We start from the raw sequence: 4,753 nt of genomic DNA, 5'->3' as shown, positions 1-4,753 counted from the left end.
TTTTAGTTTGTGGTTACTTGATATCGAGGAAGAAAATATTTGCCTTTGTATAAAGAATAGGTGTCAGGGTGTCTTTTCTGCAGCGAGAGATGTATATATCGTATTTTGGTATATAGTGGAAAACCATAAATTTCGTGCATCTGTATTTGAGATCTGTCAATGATGTGGAGTAAAGTCTGCTAGAAGATCCTGGAGGAAACAGGTTGTACAAGAGTCATAGCTCTATGGGGAATTTAATTACCTTTCTGAGCATCTTTTTTTTTTCTTTTTCTTTTTCTTTTGTTTTTCTTTTCTTTTTTTTCTTTTTTCTTTTCTTTTTTTTCTTTTTTTTTTTTTTTGTTTAAGTATTGGTGAAATGGTCCCACTGGAAAGGCTTCTAAATAGGCCTCTCCAGGCAGGACTGCGAGCTCAAAAATCTTTGTATAGTTTTGAAAATTGAGGAGTAGTTCTGCTCTGAAGCATCTCTGGTGGTGTTTTCTGTTGTTTTGTTATTTTACTGTAATCCAAGCCTACAGTATTTGCACTAAAGAAAGCTTGTTAGAAAAAGCTTGCTGCTATGGAAGAAAGAACATATTAAACTTTTTTTTTTTTTTTTTTTTTTTTTTGGTTAGCTTTCCCACTTTCAATTGAGTAGTTTTTGTAGAATAAAATGATTAAGATTGAAGAGCCTCTGATGGTTGGTTTATTCCATCTTTTCTTCCCGTCTCTCCTGTCCCTTCTCTTTTTCTTCTAGACTTTTCTACCTTTGGCCTTGGGGTAGAATTGGTCTCTCTGGTGGGTGGGCAAGGCAGGGAAATGGCCCTCCTAGGACCTCTTTCTGCAAAACGGTGAGGGGGGCCTCAGGCCCCGGCTCACAGCTGCCCGCATTTCCTTTCTCCTGCTTCTCCTCTCGAACCTCCCTCAACTCCTCCCAGTCCTGTTCCCCTTTCTCAGGGCCTGATTCTCAGCTAGCTGCCAACTACTGCCAAGGTGTGAGCCAATAAAAGTTCAAGGTGCTGTCCCTTCCTGGAGGTAGTTTGTTTGAACAGGTTGGTCCTGGAAACCCACGAATCTTCAAAGAACCAATTACACGTGTCGCGAACATTGTCCAGGTGGTCGAATGAGATCACGTGTGGGAAAGGCCTCGGAAAACAACTGAGGGGTGCGCCGAAGTGGATGATCACATCTCCAGATTTTCTCCCCGAAAAGACACAGGTTGTTAGGTGTGAAACTGAGAAGCGTCAGCCCAGACCCCGTTGCCCTGTAGGCCAGGAAACCCCGGGGTAAATGGGCAACATCTGTTTGGGGCTGCTTATGCCTTGCAGCATAAGTGCTAGGGTGGCCAGGCTGTCATTAGTTAGTGCTTGTGGTTGGCAGCTGGCTGAGAATTAGCCCCTGAAATTACACCAGGCACTGCAAGTCTGCTTCCGGCAAGCTCCGCATGCAGGCTCCCTTCTCTGGAGGACCCGAGAGCAGCGGACCGTGAGTCAGAAGGGCCTGCCCTCACTACTCAGTGGCTGTTGAGTTCTGGAGGAAGCCATGTAACCTCTCTGAGCCTTAGTCTCCTCCTCTGTAGAGGGGGAGGGTCATGATAGTATACTCAGAGCACCCACACCACAAGGATTAGGGTAGCTCCCCCTTTCCGTTTTGAGAGGGCCCGCGGCATTAGGGGACGGGGCACTCCCAAGTCTCAGCGTGGGACCTCCCGGGGACCTCCTCTGCCCCAGCAGACACCACAGAAAAGAGGTGTCTTTCTGAACAGCGAATGTGTCCCTTGGCGGTGTTAAGTGTCAGATGCTGGGAGTGTTCACACGGGCTTCTGTAGGCTCTGGGGACTGTGCCGCCCAGAGAGAAGCCTGTGCTCACGTGTCTATGCGCACCTCTCATGCCCAGGCACTTCCGTAACACCTTTCATCTTTCAATAACACTTGGAAATCTACTTCGTTTAAATTCCACCTCTTCGCCCACATGGCAATTAGAGAGGTCGATGATTGCCGGGCACTTAGGAGATGGAGTCGTAAGCAGTCCTGCCTCTTTGGGCGCCTCTAAATGCCTTAAAAGCATCCGGACAGATCTTCAGTCTCTTGTTTGTTTTTTGTTTTTGTTTTTGTTTTGAGGAAAACCAAAAGGGGCTGCCACAGTTGGGTCCCTAGACCTACCTCTGTCAGGGAACTTTTCAGTCACTGCTAAGTCTAGGCTATCCTGGTCCAAACCCATTGGAGTGGCCTGGGTTATGGCAAATTGTACTGATGACATCTCCAACAAAGTTGGAGTTTCAAGGGTTAGGTAGAGGAAGGATGTGTTGGCGAGAGATTCCTGGGACTCCCCTCTTTTGTTGGACCTAGAATTCTCCAGGTGCACAGAACTTTGTCACCAGGCTTTGTTCATTGCACTGCCACTACGTGAGAGAGAAGGGATTTTTCCAGAGCCAGTATTTTCCAAGACGTTCGGCAGCATTTGTCTCTTGGGCTACTGAATGACACCCTGTATGTGAAGGCATGTGACAAGGTACGAAGTGCTAAAATCAGGAGGAGACGTAAGTGGTTAAAACCCATAGACCTAGGTTATAAAGTTGACTAAGGCAATCTGATTATAGTTCAGCCACTGGGCTCTGGGCTCCGGTGCCATGTTTGAAATGGAAAGGTGTGATTTCCCTTTGGGCCCCACGCATTTAAAGGACGGATGGGATATTTGTGCACGGGCAGCTCAGCCCTCGCTGGCCCAGGGCCCCAGCAAGGAGGAGGGCTGATGGCCTCCCCTCCGGGTCCGCCTCACTCCTGATCCGCGACGCTGTTCTTACATCCTGGCAGTAGGTTCCTCCTTGGACAAGACAATGAAAGGACTGTTTCCTGAGAAACTGTGAGCTGTTAGGACAAGTCCACCCACCACTTTTACAGTCAGTCCTTGCCTTTGCAGAACCTGCCCCAAGTGGAGGGAAACTGTTAGCCCACGACTCTGCCCCGTGGGCAGGCTCCTCCCCCTTCCTCTCCTCTGGGCGCTGGTGGACAGATGGCCCAGCAAAGTGTCCGGGGCTTGATCCACCGTCTGTGGGTTGTTGTCACTGGAAAATTCCACTCGTTTAAAGGAAAAAATAAAATCTGCTTTGGGCTCCACCTCTGGAGCTAGAAAACTCCTTAATCAAACTAAACACCTTAACAAGCCCCAGTGTCAGCCAAAGGAGAAACAGATGAAAATACAAACCCTCAGCAGCATTTGGCCTGGTTTGTAGTGGCATCTGTACCGGTGCTCTGCAGCGTGTCTCCGAGGACGCTTTGAGGACGTGGCCCTGCTTGTACACGGCAGGACCCCATTCCTTATCCAGAGGTGAGGTACAGGGTGCTACGGAGCCTTCCATCTGGGGCTGTTCTAGAATACAGCACTGCCTTCTCTTGTAGGACCTTCAGAAAAATATTCAGTATTATGTAAGTGATATGTGACTTTTGTATTAAAGTGGAGTCCACATAACCTAAAAGTAACCCTTTTATTTAAACAAATTTTTTTAATAGTTCGTTCATTTTTTAGAGACAGAGCATGAGTGGGGGAGGGGCAGAGGGAGAGAGGGAGACATAGGATCGGAAGCAGGCTCCAGGCTCTGAGCTGTCAGCACAGAGCCCGACATGGGGCTCGAGCTCACAAACCTTGAGATCATGACCTGAGCTGAAGTTGGATGCTTAACCAACTGAGCTACCCAGACACCCCTCTTTTAAAATTTTTTAATGTTTTTGAGAGAGAGAGAGAGAGAGAGAGAGAGAGAGACGAAGAGTGAGTGGGGGAGGGGCAGAGAGAGGGAGACCCAGAATCCGAAGCAGGCTCCAGGCTCTGAGCTGTCAGCACACAGCCTGACATGGGGCTTGAACACACAAACCATGAGATCATGACCTGAGCCGAAGTCGGACACTTGACTGACAGAGCCACCCAGGCACCCCTAAAAGTAACCCTTTTATTTAAAAAAAATTTTTTTTTAACATTTATTTATTTTTGAGACAGAGACAGAGCACGACGGGAGAGGGTCAGAGAGAGGGAGACACAGAATCTGAAACAGGCTCCAGGTTCTGAGCCATCAGCCCAGAGCCCGACACAGGGCTCGAACTCACGGACTGTGAGATCATGACCTGAGCCGAAGTCGGCCGCTTAACTGACTGAGCCACCCAGGGGCCCCTAAAAGTAACCCTTTTAGAGTGAACAATTCAGTTGCATGTAGTACCTTCACCGTGTTGTGCAACACGGATTCCTGTCTAGTTCCAAAACATTTCATCAGCCCAAAAGGAAACCCTGACCCATCAAGCAATTGCTCCCTGTTCCCTCCCCACCCCCCCGTTCCTGGCAAGCACCAATTTGCTTTCTGTCTCCATGGATTTATAGCTAGGCAGTACTTTTCAGAATCCCAATGAGTCCGTTTTCTGAACTAAAAAAACCATCCTGAAACATCAGCACAGAAAATAAGCTCATATATATGGATAGCAATATAGTTTCCCCCTTATTTTAGTGTTTTGTAGATTTCAGGCACCTACACATTCATGGTCTCGTTCAGAAGCCCGAGAGACAAACGTTACTGAACGTGTTGGAAATTATCAGCTCTGGGAGAAATTCCTTTTCCCTTACGCAGTGGTGTGTCTGGTATACTGGTGAATACAGTCACTACCTTGATCCGCTGCACAAGGCATGCGTTTGTTTCTCAAGTAAAGATGGAATAAACCTGAAAAGACAGACTTTGCTCCCTGATGAAAACAGACATCCTTTTCACGTTGTAAACACGGGACACCTGCGTTTAAAT

The sequence above is a fragment of the Felis catus genome, chromosome A3 (assembly GCF_018350175.1).
Source record: "Felis catus isolate Fca126 chromosome A3, F.catus_Fca126_mat1.0, whole genome shotgun sequence".
NCBI classification, from domain to species: domain Eukaryota; kingdom Metazoa; phylum Chordata; class Mammalia; order Carnivora; family Felidae; genus Felis; species Felis catus.
This window is presented reverse-complemented; position numbering follows the sequence as displayed.